This window comes from Crocodylus porosus, unplaced genomic scaffold, assembly GCF_001723895.1.
Source record: "Crocodylus porosus isolate Cpor-Errol unplaced genomic scaffold, CroPor_comp1, whole genome shotgun sequence".
Taxonomy (NCBI): Eukaryota; Metazoa; Chordata; order Crocodylia; family Crocodylidae; genus Crocodylus; species Crocodylus porosus.
The window spans coordinates 107,861,100-107,886,390 of NW_017728931.1; the positions used below are offsets into that span (position 1 = coordinate 107,861,100).

The window sequence follows — 25,291 nt, forward strand, 5'->3', positions numbered from 1 at the left end:
CGCTCCCGGCGCCGGCCCCGCCAGGCACCGCCGCGATCCCGCCCCCTCCTCGGGAGCCCCCGGCGCACCAGCCGTCTCCTCTCCTCTGCTCCCCGCCCCCCGGGGCCGCTGCGAAGCCGCACCGCGGAGGCAAACAAATGTCTCCGTCAGGTTTTATTTGCGGTGAGAGCCAATTACGGCTCGGGGGGGAGGCTGAGGGAAGGGGGAACATATGGGCTCATCGCGAACACGGCTGTTAACATCGCTTCCCGCCCGCGGAGCCCGGCGCTCGGGCAGGTCGGGGACTGACCGGCCCGGCAGGGCTGGCGGAGGAGGGGCACTCACCCCGGCTGGCGGGTACCTCAGCTGCCCGGCCCTCAAAGTTTGCGGCCTCCGTGCGTGCCTGCCCGCGGACGGCCCGGGGAGGGGGCACAGCGAGGAGCGCCCTGCCCCGGCGGCAGCAAGTGGCTGCGCGGCAGGGGCGCCTGGCCCGCAGGCTGGCTCCTGAGCGCGAGGCCCCGGGCTGCCCGGCTGAAGGGGCTCTGCGGGCGCCCCGAACTGGGGGAAGCGGGCCAGGGCTCCCTGGGTGGGTGGGACTGGGCCCTGCTAGGGCCGCTGCCAGCCCAGCCCTGCCGAGCCTCTTTCAACTTGTCGCCCCCGCCTCGGCTGCCGGGTGTGTGCCCGCACATTAGCATGCAGCCTCTGTCTCGGTGAAAAAGTTCCATCTTGAGGAAGCTGCTGGTAACTGCAGGCCTGCAATTCTTCCCCTTGCTGCCTTACCTGCGTGTAGAGACTACCCTGCCCCCTTGCAAACGGCCGGACTGTGTTAGCCCCACGGGAGGGGGAGAAGGGGCTCAGCGGGCCCCGGAAGGGGCAGGTCTGGCCCGGAAGGCTGATCCTGGCAGGGACGGGTCCAGGTAACGTCACAAGTATAGGCAAAGGTCAAGGGACTCAGCTGAGCCTGCCGCCCCTCTGGCTTGGCTGGTTCATGTAACTTGTGGCACTGAAAGGATTGATGTGGCTAGCATCACACCCAGCTGCCCTCGATTTCCTGGCCCAATGACCAGGTAACAGTCAGGAGAGCTGACTCAACTGGGAACAGCTTTGGCACAAGTTGCTGAGGTTCAGCCTCACCCTTCCAGAGCTGCACCGTGAGATGCATAATTGCTTTGCCACCATAGTCTGCAAAGGGTCAGCGGGCTCTTGAAATCAATCCCTCTTTACAGGGAGTTTTTCTCCCTCTTTACAACTTCCTATATCAGCCTGTTTTAAGTGAAAGAGCAAGGACTGTTTTCCCCCTCTGTTTTGGTGCCCTTCTCCTCGGAGTGAGTTCTGGCTTCCTTTGAACATTGGTACTACGGGGGCAAAAAAAATCCTAAGTACACTTTAATGAGCGTAGACAATATTGGCATCATGCACTCTGTTGTTTGTTACTGCTTAGCTTTGTGCAGTAATGGTCTGCCCCAAGCAAGCCGGAGGGCACTGACAACACTTGATGGGTCTTTTGAACCTGTACCTCCTATTAAGAACCACGGAGACAATTTTTACTACCCTGAAATGGTTTGTAAGAGCATACATTGAAAAATTAATATACTGTTGCTCTGAATATGTTGATCCTTCAATCATGTAGGTTTTTAATCACTATATAAGAATGGCAAAAACAGAAGGCTATGTTATCTTCTTTTCAGTGGCCTTCCCTACCAGAAATCAAGAACACATTTATGTGGGTTAAGCCCTGCAGTCCTGCCTTTATGTGAAGAAAAATCCCACTGCAGTTAGTGGCAGCTTTGTCTGACTGCAAGATTTAACCCCTGAGTGCATTACTGGTAAGGCATTGGTTTTTATGCAATGCAGGTTAATATAGGATCTTAGCCGAATTCTGAAGACCTTTCACACTCCAGAGAAAATGTAGGACTGGTGGGCACAATGGAGGGCACAGTGCTAGCCCTCAGTATATAAATTACAAGTCCAGATGCATCAAGAGATCACTGAACTATCTGCAGTTTTGCCACTCATCTACTGTCTGACCTCCTGCAAACTTCTCTACCTGTCCATGCCTTTGCTCCTACTGAGTCTTGTCCATTTAGAGTGGAAGTTCCTCAGGGCAGGGACTATATCAGGTGTTTTGTACAGTGATGAACACAATATGATTCTGATCCTGGAGGGGAACTGTGGTCACTAATGTGATTAATGTACAAATTAAGGGGATGTATACTGGATTGCTAGCAAGCACATAATAAAAGCATATAATCTCTTTTTTTCCCATGCAGCTGGATATCAGCAAGGGCAGAATTTGATCCTGATTAGATGGGACTGATCCAACTCTTGTTGAAATGAATAGAACCTGGATCAGTCCTTTAGTTACTAGTGCGGGGATCTGAACCCAATTCAAAAGACCTGGAATCTGCTGCCTCTGCAACTAACCTTCCCTGTAGTTGAAATCTGTCTTGGGTAAAATGGCCAGCAGAAGGCCTATATCTTCTTAAATTCTTTCAAGCCCCATTTTTAAGTTAAATTAACCCTTGGAAAGCTCATTTCTTAGAGAGTGCACACTTGGCAATTTCAGTTCTCATTGAGATTACTACTCAGCACCTCTGGAGGAAAAAGAAAACCAGATTTCAGTTTTTCTGAGCCACTGTTTACCCTAGTGTACAATTGGTATAATGTTTATTTATGTCACCATTATGATATTAAATGCCAATCAGTTCATATTTCTACAGCACTGTCACCTAAGAGACTGCCAAGCAAATTACTATGGCTGATTTTGGTAACACAAGTTATTCTGAAGTAAGGTTAATTAATTTCTGTTGTTAACATTACATTAGTTTTGTGTGGATTGCCACACAACCAGTAGAAATACAATTTCAGCTATCCTTCAGACTCAGGAATTAAAACTCCCACAGCAATAAAACACTTTAAAATCACTTTCAGCCAAAGCTATCTTATATAATAACCACCCTAGTTTGCAGCTGCATTCACACAGTGGTTTTCAGGAAGAGGTGTCAGTGTTTCTTTGCCAAGAGGTATATTTAAAATTTGTATGAGAGTTAAATTTTTCAAGCAAATATTATAACTACTTTGGGATGGAATAAGAAAAACTACAGACCATTTGGAAATTCAATGCTTGCATATTTTGTAATGTAGTCTGTGAAGTGAAATGTAAAAGTTTAAGTGATTCATAGTGGAAAAAGAAGAGAACACCATTCACAGTAGTATCTATATTACTGTTTTTAATCAAATACAAGACAAGGTTTTTCCCCCAATCACGATGTGGGGGAAAAAGTCCCTCATCTCACATTCACATACGAGGAAACCCCATTAAATACATTGTCTATCATAAAACTCCTGTCAAAACCAGTATGTGCTCAGTAATGGAAACCACCTATGAAGTTGATTAAATGCAGCAAAAACAAAGCATGACTATAAAACACATGACCCATATTGGGCAAACATGCTGATGAGATCCTACTTTTTTTTTTTGCAAAAATTATGTGTGTGTGTGTACACTGCATCTTTCCAGTTTTTGAACACATACACCATTACTATATCACATACCCATTACAACACATGCACCCCTGCACCTGTGCTCCCATTAGTTCTCACTCCCATGCACCCGTGCACCCATTACAGTCCTTGATCCCACACACCCGTGCACCCATCCACATTCCATCCATGGTTACAACTACACTGCCCTGCCTCTGACCTCTGTTCCTTTCTTTAGTCTCTAGTCTTTAGTCCATGTCATTGTCACTGTTGCTGTCTTGATGCTGTCTCCACCATCAACACAGCTGTCCTTGTTGTTATCATGATCTCCTTCTCCTCCTCCACTGTCCTCATTGCTTAATCCCCTTCCTACTTCACTGCCCCTGACTATTTCCATGTGCCACTGCTCTCTTCCCTGTCAGTTGTGTTTTTAAACAGTCTGTGCTAGTGGTTTCTCTGACGGATGATTTCTGCCACCTCTTCACCATCTTTTCCTACCATCTTCTGGTAGTACATCTGTAGCTCACTCAGTCCCATTTTAACACAGTGTATCAGCAGATTTCTGGTCTTCCACAGGGCATTCCTGATGCAGGAGACAAAATGATCAAAGAGGTCTGATGGGGACCCCTGATGGGAACCTACTACATTTTTTACAAATTTTTTTATTGCAAAAATGTCTCTCTTTCTCTCGCTATATATATACACATATATAACACACACACATATATATATAGTGTGTGTTTGTGTGAGAATGTGTGTGTGTATATATATATAAAACTGTACCTCTAACAACCTGTTATGTAACTGCTGTGGTTCACTTGACAGACCAAAACCACACTTTTACAGTTAAACTATTTTAGTCCCATTAAAAAGTTTGCACCACACATCCACACACCCATCACTTTTCCATTGAAAACATCACCATTTCATAAAAGACTCCCTCCTATTTGTCTAGTCTTTTCACTTGTCATCGCATTTGCCATCATCGTCCTCACCGTTGTCCTCCTTGTTGTTCTGTCCGGAGGGCTTGCTGCTGAAAACTTTATGCCAGTCACCTCTTTTCCCTATGAGGTCTACTATTTATTTGCCATGCTCCTCTTTTGTCTTCCTGTAGTACCAGTACATTTCACTCAGTCTCATTTTAATATAGTCCTTGACTGTGGAGTCTGAGTGCTTGTTTATGAGCAGATTCCTGGACTTCCACAGGGCATACCTGAAGCAGGGGATGAACAGGTCAGAGTGGGCTGTTGGGGCCCTTTGCTATTTAGTCAAGTGCTGGTAGAGGACTGCTTTCCTGGTCAGATTTGTGAAACCTGTCACCACCAGGAGGAGTTCATGTACTTTCTTCCACACCTCTCTAGTGTATGGGTAGATTCTTGTGGGAACCTACCATAGGATCAGTTTGTGGAGCCTATCTGAATAGGATATATGATAGTGCCCATTGTACCTTAGTCCCCCTCAGTGCCAACACTTTTTCAAGTCATGAGGAGCCAATACATTAAATACATTTTTACTTCCTCTTCATTCCCACAGCTGAACTGTACCTTTCTTTCCCATTTCCAATGATTCCTGGTGTGAACATGGATCCTTTGGGAGGGGGCAGGGCATATCTGGAGTACAGAAACATCCTGAGCAGTGCTGAGCTGTAGGGTCATCATGGTTTGAAACATTATCGGCTCTGCTGGGGTCCAGTCCAATAAACTATGTGGTAAATCATGAGCCTTTTAGTTTTGGTTTAATACCATGTGTCCCAGGACCCGAGGAAGCCGGGAAGACTTATCTGCAGAGCGGGACAAGAGGGACACCACGGTGGAGGGAGAGCCCGCATGGCTCATTAGCCGCGTCTATGTACAGCTGCGGCCGGCAGCTGGTGGTGACATCAGATGCCGGCCGGCAGATTTAAAAATGGCGGCCGCCGCTCCGGAGGCAGCGGATGGTGAGGGGAACAAATGGCTGTCAGAGCCGTCCCCGCCGTTAGCCCAGCGGGACGGACGCTGCAGAGCCGGAGTGCTGGAGAGTCCGGCGGCCTGGAGAAAAGGAGTGACGGCTGGCTCACCGATGGATAGAGCCTGAGGCGTCAGATTGGGTGAGCAACAGAGGATTAAGACCATCCAGGAGGATTCAGAGCCCCATGAAGTAAGTGCCGAGGCGGTGGGTGCGGGAAGCACCGAAGAGGGGGGTGGAGGCTGAAAGATCACCTGGCAGGAGAGAAAGATCAGGGCAGATTCACCACCAAGAATAGAAGGCGTCGATCAAAGAATAAGGGGACAATGCTAAATATCCATCCAGGAGGCGTTACTCCTGGGCACTATCATAGGGTGCTGGTGGTAGGTCAGGGAGGTAGTCCATATAGAAGGATCACTTTGAGGAAGTATGCAGCTCATGGTGTGGAGGGTGATGGAGCGGTGGTGGAAAATATCTATTGCAGTAGGGCTGGGACACCTATACAGGCGGGGTGGAAGGCCCTACATCAGGGTAGGAGTGCCCCAAGGGTTTTGGGGAAAAACTCAAAGACGAAGGCAATTATAGAAGTTTCCAGGAAGATCACTGAGCAGGCGCAGGGAAGTGGAGGCCACAGGTGGCGTGAGGCCGGGGTGTAGGGGTGGCAGGAGCCCTGTATGTAACCGATGAGGCCGACCCGGGTCACCGAGGGACCTGTGAACTGGCCCCGCCCCACTGGGGTAACAGCAAGTCGTGGTAGGCGAGAAGCGGGTTTGGCGAAGCGGGAATACAACCAAACCCAGTAACACCCACCCTCAGTGAAGAGGGTGGTCACCAAAACAGAGAGCCAGACTCCTAGTAGAGATCTACGAAGGCCCGTCGGGGACATCATGCATACTTTCTATTATATATAAGTAGGTAAAAAAGTGCTGAAAGTGTATTTATGGAGTACCTGTGCTAAAACCTGTGGCAGTTTCAAAAAGGTAAAATGCAACAATTCTGGGTGAACTAAGTGTATGCATACCTGTATGTGACAGGCCTTCACTTGCCACCTGGGGGCTGGACTGCCCCTGAGCCCACTCACCCATCTCGACATTATCCATACCTCTGTGATGTAGCTCAGTTGTTCTTACCAGGTAAGGGTGTGTCTTCTGTGCGGCTCCTCCTTCTTCCGTATACCTCATCCCTTTCCACTTGGATATTATCATAAATCTCATATTGCATCTTGATGTTGTCACACATGGTTTGACATGCAGATGTGATTGTCAGAGAATAACCTGGTATGACCAAGGTCCCCACCTGCCAGACGTCCTGCTCACATACCCTGCTGGGAAGGAAAATGTTGGAATGATTCTGTCCCCTACCTCATATAGTTTCCCTCTCATCTGCCACAGCTTGCTGGAAAATTCTTAATCTGTCAGGAGCTGAATGTAGTGTAGGGCATTTCCTCCAAGTCTTTCCTACAAGTTTCCTCCAAGTCTTTCTAAATCTTCCATGTGAGGCTCCTCCTCTCCTTACACCTCACCCTTACCACTGATTCAGATGGTACCTGGCATGGTCTTTCTCTTACGGGGCAACAGTATGTATGTCAATCATTCCCCTCAGATGTAGATCTATTCATGTGAGGCTGAGGTTAATCCCCACCCATCAGGCCATGAGTCAATAATTTAAATTAATCCTAACCTGCTACTCAGTCTTAATTAATTACTTTCTTAAAGTCCAGGTAGCAAATCACCTTCAGTGACTTCCCCACAGTCCTCAGCCACTTTATGCGTCAGAGTTGTAGGGAAACTTAACTAAGGCAACTCAAATCTACTTCTGTCCTTCTTCGCAGGATGGTGGGTTCTTTATTTCACCCCCTTAGTTCAGTAAATCAACAAATCTATTCTCTTGTCCACATGCCTCTAAGTCAGGGCTGATGTGGCTTCTCCTGGGATGGGAGCTTTAATTCCTGCTGCCTCTCCGGACCACGTGGCGGGAAGTCCCAGTTCCCCTTCTCCCTTAACTATGAGAAAAAAGTCCACAACAAGCAAAAGGAAAAAAAAGTGAACTTCACACGAGAGGGGCAGGGGCCCTTTAAGACTCATGGCACTGGAGCAGCAGTAATTACTTTCACTTTCCCCATCCTCTGCAGCACTTGACCCCCTGTCCTCACAGTCAGCTTGCCTCCATAGGTTCTTCAGTTTCTTAAGGCTTCAAATTGAGGGGTGAACCTCTGATCACCCTGGTTGCCCAATTCCTCTCTGCTGCTTGCAGGAAGCTGATGGCTGAGAAGGTCTCTGGCTTCACTGCTCACTGCCAGCTGTGACTCTCCCCTTTGATGCCCCTTCCCAGGGCTAGAAATACAGATTTCGGTGCTCCCTCCCCCAATCCCGAGGGAGCAGAAATTCTGGAAGTGAGTTCCTGTTGTCCCCTCTCCAGCTGGGATTTTCTCCACATCTGTAGTGAATGTTTTCCCCACCAAGAATCGAGGCACTTTACCCTTTCTTTCTCTCACTCCCTCCCAGTGATGATATTCCATTGTCACAGTTGCTTGCCATGACTTGTTACACTAGAAGAAATGCTAACAGAAAAGGAAAATAAAATAACTTGACATGGCTCAGACTGAATGAGTAGTACTCTGAATGGGCAGAGTACCATTACCTCCATACTGAGCTGCTCACTTCTAACCATCAGAGTTTAGGAGTTTGCTTCCTTGACCCTTCACCCCACCTTCTTCTCTCTGACCCCTTTTCCCACAAGGATTTTCCTTACTGCCCCATGGCCAGGTGTCCCAGTTGCTCCACCTGTTCTCTTCTGGGCCTGCTAGTGGCGAGACACAGTGGGCATTCCCTGCCAGCACACTTCAGGCATGTGGATGGACTGCCAGGGGACTAGAGCATTGCAGGCCATCCCTCCAGGGTTCACCCCCTCTCCCATCCCCATTTGACTTTTGTTGCAGCAGGCTGCTGACTAGCACAGGCTGGTTGGCTCTGCTGCTCTGGGACAGGTTTCCTGGCCCTGGTGAGTGGGTTGGGCCCACAGGCTCCCAGAGCTGTGCCTGGCTTTCTCCAGGCAATCTTCTGTCTGGGGCCTGGATGCCCTCTGGTCTGGCCCCCTTTTGGCTCAAGCAAGCCTGGGTCAGTTCCCCTGGCTCACCAGCTGGCAAAGGCAGTGGCAGGGTGCTACTGGTGGCAGGGAGCGTGTCTAGTTCTGGTTCTGGTGAGTCCCAACATGTTCCCAGTCTTTTGGCCACTTTTCAGTGTGCAGCTGCTGGGCCATGTCCAATCAGGCTTCAGATCCTCCAGCCAAGGAGCAACAGCTATGCCAGTTGCAGCTCAGCCACCAGGGCTATGGTGCTGAGGTAAGCCAGGCAGGTTCACACTGTAGTAGTTCACCAAGATGCAAATTATTTGTTAATATGTTCATTTCAAGGTCTGTGTTTTCACATTCGCCCTGCATTTCCATGTGCTCATGGAGAGCAGAGTTTGATAGTAAGGGCTCCAGGGGAGAAGTTGGGGAGGTGGGGGGAGGGCAAGAAGGGGGGCTGGGGAAGAAGGCAAGTAGGATGTCTAAACTCCCAGATTTGTTTTCCCCTCTGCAGCAGTGGGAGGGGGACAAATCCAAGGCAAACCTCCAATAATTAGATTATAAATTAAATTATTAAAAAATTATAGATTTTCCATATATAAAATCTAATTATTGGGGGTATCATCTTATATTCAAGTAAATATGGTAGTGTCTAAATCAAGGTTATTTTATGGATAGACAAGAAAACATGCAATCATCTGTAAGATGATATGTAAATTTGGAAACACCCTAATTGTGATTTATTGAAGGTAACTTTTCCAGAGATGATTGAAATGTCATATCTGACAATCTGAAAAGTGAATCTATAAGGGACTGAGGACCATATAGGTAGGATTGTGCCTCTTTCCTGAAACAAATTTAGTGCCTACTTCTTGAGCTATAATCCAATGTTTTTAAAGGATTTCAGTCACTGGAAACCATCTCTCTGTTAAAAACAGCAAAAATACACTACAGTATGCTATTCTATCAACAGGTTGAGTCTCTAAAATGTGTTGGTCTACATCCATGCCAGAAGCTTTTACATCTTTTTTCCATCCACATTGTTAGTCAGACTTTCCATCCTGAGCATTGTGCACAACTTGATAGTTTTTTGCTACAAAAGTGAAGATTTTAAACATATGTCTCTCCATATGTTTAAAATCTGAAGGCAATACCCTTCAAGAGGTAAAATGCAGTGTTTTCAAACTGAACTCAAGTGAACAAATCTAGTGCTTTCAAAATACCAGGGACATAAACTTGGTGAATCTTCTTCAGCACAAGCCAGAATATTGAACTCACTGGAGAACAATGTCTTGACTAAAGTACCACTTGGCAAGGTGAAGAAGCCAATCCCAATTAAGAATCATAACAGCTACATAGTACTGCACATCTTGAAGCGCATCCCGTTTTTGTTAGCCCACTCCTGTAACTTATCTTGTTGCAGACTTTCCCTCCCTACAAGCGTACTCACCTCACCCCAAATTTTGGTATCATCAGTGAATTTAAACAGGTTGCTTTTCACCCCGTCGTCCAAATCGCTGATGAAGAAATTGAACAGCGCAGGCCCAAGGACCGAGCCCTGGGGGACTCCGCTGCCCACTTCTCCCCAGGTCGAATGTGACCCATCCACCACCACCTTCTGAGTGCGACCCTTCTGCCAATCTGCAATCCATCTGACTGTGTAGGCATCAGTGCCACAGCCCCCGAATTTTTTAATGAGGATGGGGTGAGAGACAGTGTCAAAGGCCTGCTGAAGTCCAGAAAGACTACTTCCCCGGCGACACCTGCATCCAGTGCTTTTGTGACTTGATCATAAAAGGCAATCAGGTTGGTCTGACATGACCTGCCTCTAATGAAAACATGCTGGTTGCCCTTGAGCATCATCCCTGAAGCCAGCCCATTGCAGATGTGCTACATGATGATCTTCTTAAAGAGCTTCCCTAGGATTGAGGTAAGACTGACAGGCCTACACTTGTCCAGGTCCTCCCCCCACTTTTTCATAGAATCATAGAAGCAAGGTTGGAAGGGACCTTGTAGATCTTCAAATCCAACCCCCGCCTGAGCAGGAGAAAAAAAACTGGGCTCAAATGATCACAGTTAGGTAGGCATCAAGCCTCCTCTTAAAGACCCCCAGGGTAAGAGCCAGCACCACTTCCCTTGGAAGTTGGTTCCAGAACCAATTTTTTAAAGATGGGGACCACATTGGCTATCTTCCAATCATCTGGCACCTGGCCCGAGCACCACGAGTGCTCATAAAGCCGTGCCAAGGGCCCTGCAATAACCCCTGCTAGCTCCCTCAACACCTTGGGGTGGAGAGCATCTGGACCCGTAGATATTATATCTGTCTTTTATTTATTTTATTTTAGATATATATATTAAGGTTGTCAATAAATTGCAGTCAACACATGCGATTAACACATTAATCATTGCTCATGTGAATTATTTTAACTCTTCAATTGTCCATGTGGTTTTGGAGCCCATCCCTCAGCTCCACTCTGCCACCATCACTGCTGCCTTCAGGCTGCCCTGGGAGGCAGTGGTGGTAGCACAGAGGACCGCAGGGCAGCCCAGGCATGGGTCTGGGTGGCTGCTGGGGGTGGGGGTAGGGGCGCACACAGACACAGACACAGGCACAGACATGCAACTGCAGCAGCAGGCAGCCAGGAATGCAGCCTGGCAATGCATGTAGCAGCACCCAGGGGGGATGTCTGTGAAGTGGAAGAGGCATGGGGGAGGAAAGGGCCATGGGGGTGCAAATCAAGGGCCCTACAGTGAGGGAGTGGGGCAGGGGCATGGGCAGGGCTTGGGGTGACTGGGCCCCAGGGCCAGGGCGGGTCATGGGACGGAGCTGCAGGCAGCTCATCCAGGGGTGCGGGGGGCCTCCCATGGCTGTGTACATGCCAGGGGAGGCATGGGGGGGGCATGTGCACCCTAGATTTGTGTGCAAGGTGGAGCAGGCTGCTGCTGCTCCCTAGGGCCCTGTACCCCCTCACAGCTTCACAAATTCCCCCCATATGCACTCACCCCACACCCACCCCCAACCATAGAAAGTACCTGCATGATTTTGTATAACTTTGAGTTTTTCTGTGCATAATTTTGAGTTTTTAGCTGTGTGATCAAAATCGTGATTAATTGTGACCAATCTTTTTAATCGCACAATTAATCACAATTTGTAATCACTTGACAGCCCTAATATATATATATATAGACATAGATATAGATATATGTAAAATAAGTTCACTTAACTTCTGTAGCTTTCTAAAACAGTCTCCCATTTTGTTTTATACTAATAGAAAAAATGAAATCATGCTTCATAGTGCTTTCATTCCAAAGCACTTTGTAAAAATGATATAAAACTATATCTAGAGAGATTACTTCACCCACCACTGAAACACAGACATCTTTTAGGTGAGACACAGCAGTGATGTATAAATCACAAAATAAAACCACATTATTTTTCTACATGTGGGTTTTAACCTTCATTTCTAAATAACATCAGATGGACAGGGTTATAGTAATATACACCAAAGAAGCCACCATATATCTTCACTCTTCATAAGCTATTTTTCATGGATATTTCTTTTCCTACATAATTTTACTGAACATGCAGGGAACTCTTCTTTCCCACCAAATAGAAGTGGTGATGCATGTATTCCCATTTCTCATGCTATGATCCATACCATGCTTGCCTTACTCATACACACATTTGGCCTGTAAAGGCATGAAAATAGGTGATATTCAAGGCCTATACGCTTTTAATTTGTATACCTGATAGAATTTAGCAGAAATGTATTTGCTACACTAAGTGCACAAAATAGCCTATGATCCTTCAAGGAAGAAAATGTACTGAAGTCTCAATATAAGGTAAACTAAGTCTATGTTTATTACCACCCATTAAGTAGCAAGAAACAACCATAAATCTATCGCGTACAGTTTAATACACTAATCTGCAAAACCTAACACTACTTTTTATGGATTGTCACACATACATGCACACAGCAGAAACACTTTAGGTACTGTTCCAACTCAGAAATCAAGATTGTATTTAGGACAGTAAAATAACCTTTGTTCACAGCTAAACAGTATTCTGTTACTTGTCTACAGAGAAAAGTTGTCAGACTATATTGGCTTCTTAACCAGAAGATATATTTAAAATATCATTGTATTTTTATCCAGTGAGGCATACGTGCAATAGTAGATGCAGATACTGGAGCAAGCTAACTGAAGTTTTTGGCCCTAGTCCTGAACTGTTATGTTTATATCCCCTTTTACATCTGGAGGCTACTGGTCCCTGGAATAAATTAGAATAGCCTGACCTCTTTATTGAATAGCTTGTAATAGACTTTATTGTATCCATATAAGCTTCTACTGATAGAAGTGAGCTTTCTTCACAAATAAAAGGGATTTTTAGCAGGAATGTAAAATATCAGATTGTGGCAGGCTTTTGCCACAAACATTAGAAAAACATACATCCAGGGTGCCTATGAAAGGTTTTGGATACTGAGTTCTCTTTGTCCAGACTCTGACTATCTCTCAAAATATGTATTAGAAAGAGTCACCTGAGGAACAAAAACAATCATATCAATGAAGACATTATGCCCTCTTACGTCTGGATACTTCTTCACCATCTCAAAATGTGTATGTCTGACTGGGGCTAGATATTGAAATAAAAAAAACATAAAGGGGAGATAACCAGATTGCTTAGTCTGCTGGCTTCTCCAGGCAGGCTTGCTCCCTGAGGAGCTACCTAGCAAGTCCTCCCAAGCAAGGAACAGGTTTTTTTAAACCAGGGTTGTCTGCTGATGGCCCACAAGGGGTTAACACGTGACCCTGGGCTCCCACCTAGCCACCTCCAACCCTTGCTCTGGATGCAGCAGCATTTGCAGTCTCTCTCCCCGCTCTTCCTCCAGCTTCCACTGCCTAACCCAGCCACAGCAGGGCAGGGCGGCACACTGCAACACACAGTGCTAGATGAGCCAGCAGCCAGGAACACATGCATGGTGCCATGGAGGAACCCGCAGAAAGTTGAAGGTGAGGCAGGATGCTACATTATGCAAGGCAGCAGATGCCTCCCCACCTTCCCCACCTCCATGAACATGATGCAGTGGCATAGGGGGAGCACCCACCATGCAAACACATGGTACAGCAGCACAGTGTGGCCTGTGGTCTCTTGCATCTTGTGGGGCATGTGGCCCCCAGCTGTGCCCTTTTAAAAAAATAAACAAACAAAACCTTTTTTTTCTGCCTTGTCCCAGGCACAAGCAGTGGTGATGTGTAGAGTGTGTATGGGAATACATATTCACCCTTTGAGAGCACCGGCACACCCCTTGATAGGCCACACTCCCCACTCAGGTGACAGGCAGGGGGGAAAGATGGAAGCACCAGTGGCCCCCTGCAAGCACCAGCTGCTTCCAGGAGTGCCACAGCCACTTCCTGGCCAGCGCAATCGGCCATGGGGGGAACCCCCCGCCACCCGGGTGGCACGATTGGCTGTGGGGGGCGCCCCCCCAGTCAGTGACTGGTCACTGGGGGGGCACATGCCCCACCTGACTAAGGTGGCACCAGTCACCCATGGGCATAAGGAAGAGGGGTCCTTTTAGCTCTGGCCCCAGAACAACAGCCTGGCCCATCCTTGTAGCACACCATTCCATTCACACAATGCTTCATCCCCACTTCTAACTCTTCTGGGAGATTTTAAAGATCCCACCGGAGCACTTGCTGCTTATCCAAATACCCCACAGTTGGGCATTTTCAGTAGGGCTGACTGTTCCTTCTTAAAGGAACAGACCACCCTATTACAGAAAAACTCCACACACAAAAACTCAAAAGCCTCTTGCTGGAATTGACTGGACTGCATTAACTAGTCACCCCAGCAAAGTGTCCCAGATTAATTACCAAGTGAATAGTTTTTCTATGTCCCCAGATAAGCACATTGTACTTGCTTGTTTCCTGGCTTCTTGCATTGTTAACAGTTTCTATCTTCCAATGTTCAAAGCCCCTTTACCTAGGGGATGATCTCCACCTGTAATCTTGTTCAAGTCACTTCACATCAATGTGCTTGTTTCCCCATTTGGAAAATGGGCATAAATGAAGCTTACCTGCTTTTTAAAATCCTTTGGCCAAAGAGTGCCATGAGATTATTGAACAAGACAGAATGACGCCATACTATCTTAAGCTTTATTTCTTCTAATAGCTTGAGGCACTCATCATTCATTGTCAAGTGACATTTATTATTGATTTGACTTCATGTAAGCACATCTGTCACTGGCCCAATCCCCCATGACTGAAATAAATATAAAGGTTTTCCCATTGGCTCCAGAGGGAACAAGATCGGGCCCATAATGATGGAAGATGCATCTCATAGATCCACAGAATAGCTGAATGTCCATTTATGCTCTGTATCCAAAACTCTTCAATAGCCCTAATTTATCAGTGATATGGTGAGTACAATGAATTCCCTCATTATTTTAACTTTGCATTAAGTACAGAACAATCAATGGCATTGTTTTAATCAAGAAAGACCAATTGTAATAAATTGCTACAATTTAGGCATTTTTTTTCTTAAAAGAACTCACCTAGGACATCTAAAAGCCATTTAGTCATGTGGCTGGTATTAAGGTCAAAGATTCTTGCCTGATTGTGCTTCATTGCTAAACTGTGAACTAAAGAATGGTAATCACTGATAGCATAGTCTGTACCAGAGTTTTACTGAACAGGGATTCTTCTGTAGTAGAACCATTTACAGTTCTTAACTGCAACTTCATTGGTCATCTAAGTGGAATGTTGTATGACTGAAGGTGACATGTTGCCATTTGATGTGGTGTGTTAGATGTATATACATTTTTTCTATGCACTATTAACTAGGAAACAAAGAATCCTAGGAGCGTGGTGTTTATTAGCTCAGTACGAGCCAGCTGAGCCCAGGCACAGTCACCTGCCCCCATACCTCTATGGGATCCCCTCCCTGGCTCAGCACCATCGCACCCCCATTGTCCTGAGATTCTAGCATGGAATGGGGAAAGGCAGGCAGAGGGAGAAATAAATAAGAAATCCTGCCCAAGTGTAGGGGGGATGACCCAATGATCTGTAAGGTCCCTCCCAGCCCCTAACAGCTATGAAACATTTTAGGAGAAACCATTTTTGTTTAAGTGGGGGACAGACTCAGACACAAATGGAAGGTAGGGGATCCTTAAAAAGCCTCCTGACCTTAAAACATCTAACCCTAAAAATGGATTTAAATAATTTGGCTAAGAGATCTCTGAAATACTTTTACATTATACACAGGCTACTAATTCATATGGATGTATATTAAATAAATGTGTTGTAACCTTTACATAAAATTTTACTTGGGTATCTAATCATTTGGTCCATTGATGCCTGGACCAAATGATTAGGACTGACTAAAATATTTAACTGAGAACTGTTTAATTTTTATACTGATATTTTTAATGATTTTGTACTGCCTTTATATTTGTAAGAGCCAAACACCTTTGAGAGGACTAGGCCTGATTACAATAATTTATCCAAGAGACAAAGAGAAAAAAAAATAGCAAGTACAAAATAATCTACGTACATGTCCTTTATTCTTTCCATGTAAAAATATTTACAACAAATATCTTCTCACAGTTTTAGCAGGACCTCCCCAAAATGCATGTACCTTGGTGTCATTTTATACTTTCATACTGAAAATGGTTTAAATGCTCTTGTCTTAAACGGTTGGATACTTCACAGGAGTAGAATTTATGGGCACTGTATAGAACATTACAGAAAAATTCAGTTGTGACAAATAAAGAGAAGATATATAATAAGGATATAAATACTAAGATACAACAGTTTTATTACATACAACACTGTATGTAACTGGGTTAATGATGATGTATGAAATCTAGTTTTTCCAAACCTGAGAGTTACCAGATAAAAAGGTACCCAAGAAATTGGCTGAGGTACTGTAAAGGCATTGGCTACTATCTTTGAGAACTTACAGAGATCAAGTGAGGTCCCAGAAAACTAGAAAAAGCAATATATTGCCCATCTTTAAGAAGCAAGCAACAGGGAAAACCCAGGTAATTACAAACCAGTAAGTCTAACCTGAATACCCAGAAATATTTTGGAATACGTTGTTAAGGAATCTATTTCCAAGAACCAAGGTGGTCAGGAACATCCAATAAAGATTTGTCAAGAGCAAGTTATACTTAACCAACCTGTTTTTTATGACAAGGCGACAGGCTTTGTGGATGAATAAAAATAGTGAATGTGATATATCTCATTATCAGAAAGGCTTTCAGCACTTTCTCCTGATTTTCTTATTGGTAAGCTAAGGAAATGTAGTCATGATGAAACTACTGTAAGATGGGCACAGAACTGGTTAGATCAACTGGGAAGAGATGCTAAGTTCTGCAGGGGTCTGTTCTAAGTCCAGTAGCATTTAATATTTACATTCATGGTTTGGAGGATGGAACTGAGTGCAGTTAGTAAACTGACAAATAATACTAAGCTGGGTGGAATAGAAGACATTTTGGAGAGGATTAGGTTTAAAAATGGCATTGATAAATGGAGTAGTCCAGAATTAATTACATGGACTTTATTAAGATCTAAAAGGTTCTGGGGGTCAAATGGACTGCAAGACATATGAATCAAGAGTGGGCTATTGTGAGAAAAAAAATATCTGTGTTGCATCAAAGGAGAGTCGCATGCAAGTCACAGGAAGTGATTCTTTCATTCTATTCAGCACTGGAGAGGTATCACCTGGAGTACTGTGTCCAGTTTTGGACTCCACACTTCAAGAAAGAAATGAAAACTTTGGAATGAATGTAGTGAAGAGCAATAAAAACAATTAGAAGTTTGGAAAACATGAAAAAGGAAAGGTTGGAAGAACTAGATTTATTGGCTACCTACATACATGCTCTTTGGCATTCTAATTAGAATGCTCCATTCCTCTTTGCTGGTAATTCAAATAATTAATTTTTAGTTGTTAGTAAGAAGGGTTTGATTGTTGATCAATCTGTTAATATTTTTGTAAATGATTTGAATATCACTGTAATTTATTGCCATTAACACATATTTTTCCGTTTTACGACCACTTTTAAAAAGCCTGGGCCAGGTACAGACATACTTTTATCTGTATCAGAAATTCTGATCATTTATACAGGTAAAAGTATAAAGTCTGTACCTGGTCCAGGCTTCTTAAAAGTGGTTGTGAAATGGAAAAATATGAATTTCAGACAGCCACTATGAAAGTTCAGGACACATTTCATTTTCATATATTTAGTGTTTCTCATCAACCTCTTTTTGAAATTTTTTATTCTTAGGAAATTTCAGAAACCAAAATTAATATCATTCCAACTCTGAGCAAAACAAAGTTTCAGAATATTGAAATTGTCCATGAACCAGAAGCCTGAGTTTTACCTAGGTCTACTAATAATGAGCTGTGTGTAGGCAGTCACTCCAGCCATATGTTGCTCACTGCATGCTCTGATCCTAAGAGGTTATGGCTGTAAGTCAATAATTATACACCAGTCAGCCTAGTACAGAAATGTACATATATCATACAATACAAAATGTTTATGTTGTATTTGGCATATTTTTATTTAGTTATTTCCTGTGTTAATTACAATAAATTACAGTGATAGTCAAATCATTTACAAAAATATTAAGATTGATCAACAATAAAACCACTCTTACTAACAATTCAAAATTAATTACTTGAACCACCAGCAAAGAGGAATGATGTCAGAGATATTTATGTCAGGTTGGGGTGTAGATTTTTACTGATTCATGTCACAGGACAATGTCACCAGACAATTACTGGCCCCCCGAAAGGGGTCCCAGTTCATTACAAATATATGTGAGTAGTTGCCTTCTCTTGGGGACTCTTCTGCTATGCCTTGATGATAGAAAATAAGACTATATATATATATATATATATATATATATATACACACACACACACACAAACCATGAAGGGGAGACCATGGACTCACATAAAAGGAACAGCATCCACTTTGGTGGTGGTGGTGGTGGTGGTTGGGCTCCACCTCCCCTTATAACCTGCCCCTGCCCAACGTGCCGTGGCCTTGTAATTCTTAATTCCTTAAGGACAGAGAACATCGTGGCCAGCTTGAATCATGGCCAGTGGGTTCACTCCACCATCAATCTTCTCAACTAATGTTATCAACTATTTGGTCTTGTCACAGGGAAAAGCAGGAGGGAGGACCCCAAAATACAAAGAGGGAACCCCAGGGACAGGAGCCCACCGACAAAAAAGAAGGAAAAGTCAAGGGTAAAGGGCAACACTCACCCACATCAGGACCCGGGGCGAAACCAGAACCTGAAGAAAGACCTGCACAGATTATAAGCTGCTCCTTTATACAGCTGCAGCTGGCCAGTGACATCATCGCCAATCACTGGCCAGCAGGAATAAAAAGGACCACTGGCAGAGACAATGGAGGAAGCAGATTGGTGCCGGCAACAGCACCAGCAGGAGGTGCCTCTCCAGTGAGAAGAGTTGGAAGCTGCTTCCCCCAGTGGGGAAGAACCCTCCAGCACGAGCTGTAAACCAGAGACTGCTGGCTGCAGTGAGAGGAGCCAAGAGCTGGAGGCAGCACCCGACAACAGGGAATGCAGACATAGGAACAAAGGGGTACAGAAAGACCCCAATGCCAGTGGCTTCAACAGAGGGGCCAGAGAGGCCGATACAATGCCCCATGCCAGACCAGGTGGGACCATCGAGGGCACCGAGAAAGCCGAAGAGGTGCACCTAGTGTGAGATGGGAGGCAAGGGCAGCGTGAGGGCTGCGAAGCATGACCACTGGGGAGACAGGTGTCTACCGGAGGACTACAGGTGTTCCAAAGAAGCAAAAATCTGGGTGACAGGGAAGAAGAGCCGTGGCAGAGTCCACAGGCTACCCCGGCTACATACAAGGCCTAACCCAGACCCAAAGTGCCAAAGGGCAGGTGGTTGGCAACTAGGCAGAGGGGGTCCAGCAAGGGAACAGTTGGGTCCCTTAGAGCATAATAGTGGTTTTCTTTATGTTTTATGTTTCCCCTTTTGGAGGGGCTGAGGGGCAGAGCTCTTTTGTAGCTTTATTGTTGCTTAAGACCTGGATTGGATTGCTAGCCTTAGGGCAGCCTTGCAACCTGGGCAGGATACCTCAGGCAACTTAGCTTTAGCAGGGAGGGCCACCCCCGATGGAGACAATCAGGGGCTCAATGGTTGGGAGGTTGGCTGTGAGGACAATATTGACCCATCAAGGCTTGGCGTGAGGGCGAGGTACAGGGGAGGTGGAGCCTCACAGAAGACCGCCGGAAAAACGTTCTGCCACCAGGAGTCCCCAAGTGGTCGGACCCTCCACTGAAAGAATATAAAAAGTTGTGGCAGGCAAGATTGGGGAAGACCACACCAGGAGTAAACACCTTCTTGACACTCTGCAAGGAATGGTAGTGTGAACACCACCGGCCATCCAGGCCAGGGGTGCATGTGACTGGATGTTTGAGGCCATACAGACACAGGTCTCTTTCACAGTTATGCAATCCTTTGCATCAGCATAGATTTCCTTCCTGGGGTTCTACCCAATAGTGGGTTCAAGAAGGAATCTTTGCTCTCTTTGTTTCTCCATGTAATAGAGTTCAGGAGAGCTTTCTCATTCTTCTCCCTCTCTTCCTTCTGGCTCTCCAGCTGTCCCTTTTGCCAGGACTCACCATGACTCTCACAAAGTGCTCAGGGTCAACAGTTCCATTCACTTTCAGCTATCGTTAGCACCATCTATCCACCTCTACACCTTCACGTAGATCACAGCAACTGTCAGCAGTTGTTCCTCTATCCCCTCCCTGGGAATTAACCTTAATTTCTTTCTCTTTTATAGGTCCTTCCAGTTCCAGTGGATATTCCGGATCAATCTGTTTCCCTCTCTGCTGGCTACAGAGTCTCCACAGGTGGACGCTTTTTGATGACATAATTTTTCCCCACTACACTCCACATTCTTGTCCTGGGTAAGTATGCATATTTTCTCCTAGCAGGGGCTGGTAACAGCTTCCCTGTTACAGTTCAATCCACTGTATTCTATTAAAATATAGAAGAACCTGCATTTATGAAGGTCTCAAAGGATACCCAAAGTTTCTGCAAAAACAGTGTGCAAAATACAGCTCTTGTCTTTGCAGGTTATGTATTACACAGAAATAGCATGTGTGACTATCAGTGCTATTTATTATTTATTGAACCTCAGTACAGTTGGGTCCCATAAAAACCTCAGTCCAATCCTTGAGGAATGTAAAGTTCTCATTCAAATGACATAATATATTAAGGCAACTTAAACATGAATCTGAATTTAAAATATCAATATTAAAACATGCTGGTGATAGGTATTTCAGTAGTGAATATTTTCAACTGTTTGGGGGGCAAAATTATCTCAGTAAAACACATATATCTAGATAACAGTCACCAACCCCAAATTAGTGAGTCAAATTGGTCTCTGTAACAGAAAACCTAAGGGTCTCTGTTATTTTAAGGGAGAACAAACCCAAGGATAGTCTCCAGGTAGGGGAAGACTGTGAGAGAAAAGCTGAAGGAAATCTGGCCCAGGAAAACAGGGGCTATGAGCAGAACAATAGGACAATACCTATGTGAGCAGTAGGAAGCCTATTTCAGTGCCAGCTGCTCAACAATAGGACTGTAGACTGGTGCCTTGCAGGAGAGACCAGGCACTGCTACAGATAGGCTGACATGGAGACCAGTTAGTAAGCCTAATTAGAGGGCACCTGCAACCAGCCCTGTGGAGTCACCTGACCAGAAAAGGGCAGGGACTAGGAAAGAGATAAGACAGGGCCAGAGCCAGGGCAATCAGTCTGGCCCTGGAGGCTGAAGATGAAAGAGTCCTGCAGTAAGATGCCTGTTGCTGAGACACAGATGATAGGCATGATATGCCAGGAGATGGCAAGTCTCCAGGGATAGCATGAGAGCTAATAATGGACTAAAGTCCATGGCTGGGTAGGAGTTTTGGTATATAGCCCGGAGGTTAGAGGTTTAGTTATAGCCAGAGCGCTTATGTTGGGTTTTTTTCTCTTTAAACATAAGAAAGTTTAAAGTTTAGCTTCAAAGTTGGGTTTAGGACTGTCAGGGGAAGGCAGAGGTCACAGTAGTACCTAAGAGCATGGGAGTGTCTTGAGTCCTGCCAAGGGCTATGGGCTCAAGCCACAGGGTGCACTTAACCAGTGGACTGAAGCTTGGAAAAATGGCTGAAGCATAGCAATGGTGAAAGGCAGACTGCATCAGGGGGGCTTGCAGGGGGAGAGATACAGCTCCATATAGAAACACAAGTAACACAAGCAGCACATTAATAGAATTACCAAGACCCTAGCCCTAATAAATGAGCATATCCCAAAGTAGCGGGCAAATCTGGTAACATTGTCCTCCACTGGACTCTCTCCAATTTGTTCACATCCTTCCTGTAGTGGGGGGCCCAAAACAGAACACATTACTCAAGATGTGGCTTCACAAGTGCTGAATAGAGGGGAATATTTACTTCCCTTGATCTGCTGGCAACACACCTACCAATGAGCCCAGAATGCTGTTAGCCTTCTTAGTAACAAGGGTACACTGTTGGCTTATATTCAGCTTATTGTCCACTGTAACCTACAGGTCCTTTTCTGCAGAGCTGCTACTTAACGAGGTAGTTCCCAGCCTGTACTGGTGCATGGGTGTACGGGATGTAATGATGCATGGGTGCATTGGTCCCCAGCCTGCAATACTGCGTGAGATTGTTCCATCTCAAGTGCAGGGTTTTTTTAATCCCATTTGGACCAGTCCTCCAAGTTCTCTAGGTCTCTCTGAATCCTAACTCCTACCTTGCAGTTTATTCAAGGAGCGGATGAACCATGGATTTATGAAGAGGCATAATGAAACTTTCAGTTCCATAGATTTCATAGACATTAGGGCTGGAAGGGACCTCAGAAAATCATCAAGTCCAGCCCCCTGCCCCAGGGGCAGGAAGTCAGCAGGGATCATAGGATCCCAGAAAGATAAACATCCAGATGTCTTTTGAAGGCATTCAGAGTAGGTGCTTTAACCACCTCTGGTGGCAATCTATTCCAAACCTTAGGGGCTCGGACAGTAAAGAAGTTCTTCCTCATGTCCAGACTGATACAGTCATGGAAGAGTTTGTGACCACTCGACCTTGTCATCCCTTGGGGTGCTCTGATGAACAAACATTCCCCCAGATCTTGGTAAGCACCCCTGATAAACTTATAAGTGGCCACCAGATCACCCCTGAGCCTGCACTTTTCCAGGCTAAAGAGTCCTATGGCTCTCAGCCTCTCTTCATAAGGTCTGCTTTTCTGACCTCTGATCATGCACATGGCTCTCTTCTGCACCCTCTCAAGTTTCTCCACATCCCTTTTGAATTGTAGAGCCCAAAACTGGATGCAGTACTCCAGTTGCAGCCTCACCAAGGCCAAGTACAATGGAAGAATGACGTCCTTCGATTTGCTTGAGAAGCATCTATGGATGCAAGCCAGTGTTTTTCTTGCTTTACTAGCAGCAGTATTACATTGAAGTTCATTTTGTGGTCAATCATGACCCCCAAGTCCCTTTCATCCATAGTGCTAACCAGCATAGCACTGCCAAGCCTATAAGGTTGCTGCAGGTTTTTCTTCCCAAGGTAGAGAACCTTGCATTTTTTATGTTAAACACCATCAGATTCTCATTCAGCCATTTTCTGAGCCTGTCAATGTCAGCCTGGATCGCCCTCCTCTCTTCAGGTATGAACATTTTACCCCAGAGTTTGGTGTCATCAGCGAACTTGGCCAGTCTGCTTCTGACACCAATGTCCACATTATTAATGATGATGTTAAATAGTATAGGCCCAAGGACAGAGCCTTGGGGGACCCCACCGGTCACAGGGCATCATGACAATTGACTTCCATCAATTACTACCCTCTGGGTCCAACCACGGAGCCAATTCCCCAGCCAGCAGATCTTGGTGAGGCCAAGGCCACAGTTAGCCAGTTTTACTAAGAGGTGATCAAGGAATACCAGATCAAAGTTTTTTTTAAAGTCAAGATATATGCCATCAATATCTTCTCCCTTGTCCAGGTGATAGGTCACCTGGTCATAGAAAGAGATAAGACTGGTCAAGCAAGACCTACCCGCAACAAACCCATGCTGTTATCCCTCAGGAGGTTGCCATTGGCCAGTCTGTTAAGAATGGCCTCTTTGATATTCTTTTCTAAGACCTTCCCTAGGATAGAGGTCAGGCTGATGGGACTATAGTTTACCAGATCCTCCCTTTCTTGAAGATGGGTACCACATGGGCCTTTTTCCAATCTTTGGGCACTTCACCAGAATGCCAGGAGTTCTCAAAGATCCATGCCAGGGGCTGAGCTATGATGTTAGCCAGCTCCTTGAGTACCCTGGGGTGTAAACTGTCAGGGCCAGCTGACTTGAAGGTGTCATCTCAAGGTGTTCCTTCATGAGGTCAGCATTGATGCGGGGTAAGGAATCTCCCTCATCCAGGCCTCCCTGTCCCATAATGGGCAGGGGTGTCCCATGAGACTGGTGAAAGACTGATGCAAAGTACCCATTCAGCAAGTTGGCTTTTTCCTGGGTGTCAGTTATCAGTTGTTCCATCTGGTTTGGTAGGGGTCCAATGTTGCCCTTGCTTTTCCTCCAGCTCCCCACATATCTAAAAAAGGATTTTTTATTGTCCTTGATATTTGTTATTAGTTGGAGTTCAGTCGAAGCCTTGGCTTTCCTGTTTCACTCCCTGCAGGTCCGGACCAGTGTAGAGTATTCCTCTTTGTAGGTGGAGCCAATCCTCCATCCTTTGTACATCTTTCTATTTAGACGCAGGAGGTCCACTAGTTCCTTGGAGAGCCAAAGGGACTGCTATGCCCTTTTGCTGCCTTTCCTCTGAGATGGGATGGACTTTGCTTGCGCATCCAGGATCGCTCATTTTATGAGCAACCACTTGTCCTGAACTCCCCTCCCCTTTGGGTTGTGACCCTTTAGGGCCTCCCTGACCAGCCTCCTGAGCTTGTCAAAGTCAGCTTTCCTGAAGTCAAGGACTTCTATATTGCTGACTGACTTGCCAGCTTTACAGCAGATGGTAAAGGTGATCAGCTCGTGATCACTGTCACCCAGCTTCCCTTCGATCATTAGGTCACTGACTAAGTCATTCCCCGTTGCCAGAACCAGGTCAAGCAGTGCTTTACCTCTTGTCAGCCTGTCAACTTCTTGCATCAGATAGAGCTCATCCACACAAGAGAAAGCTTTGTGACTCAGATTTGGCTGAGCAGTCTTCCCAAGAGATGTCTGAGTAGTTGAAGTCTCCAATGACTACCATGGACTGGGAGCATGTGGCCTCAGCCAATTCCCTGGAGAACTCCTAGTCAAGCTCTTGGTCCTGGGTTGGAGGTCTGTAGTAGACTCCCACCATTGTGTCCCCCTGTACCGTGTTCCCCATGGATTTCAACCCAGAGGGTCTCTAGTCATCCATCCTGGGTGCCAATGTCAGCTTGCAGGAACGTGTAGCTTTCCTTGACATAGACAGCTACATTCTCACCCCTTTTGTCCACTTGATCCCTCCTGTACAGGGGTATAGCCATCTATACATGTGGCCCAGTCATGGGTGGAGTCCTATGAGGTCTCCATTATCCCTATTACATCATAGTTATTTGTGTTAAGCAGGAGGACAAGTTCCTCCTGTTTATTCCCCAACTCCTGGCATTTGTGTACAAGCAGGCAAGTGTCCTTGGGGGCCTTTGCCTTGCCTGCCACTCACTCCAGGGCTAGGGCAGGGGTGGGCTCCCTTAAGTGTCTTGGTCTGATGGCTTTGCAAGGGTTGCTCAG

The 25,291-nt window shown here is 45.7% G+C and overlaps 1 protein-coding gene across 2 annotated transcripts in view; it reads right to left on the reverse strand.

Moving 5' to 3' along the window:
• GRM8 (glutamate metabotropic receptor 8) overlaps positions 1 to 395 on the reverse strand; it is a 570,128-nt gene extending 569,733 nt beyond the window's left edge. For both annotated transcript variants that reach the window (XM_019543461.1, XM_019543459.1), the window contains exon 1: positions 325 to 395. The gene's annotated coding sequence lies outside the window, so the exon portion shown is untranslated. The remainder of the gene's footprint in view (positions 1 to 324) is intronic.
• Positions 396 to 25,291: the final 24,896 nt, after the last annotated feature.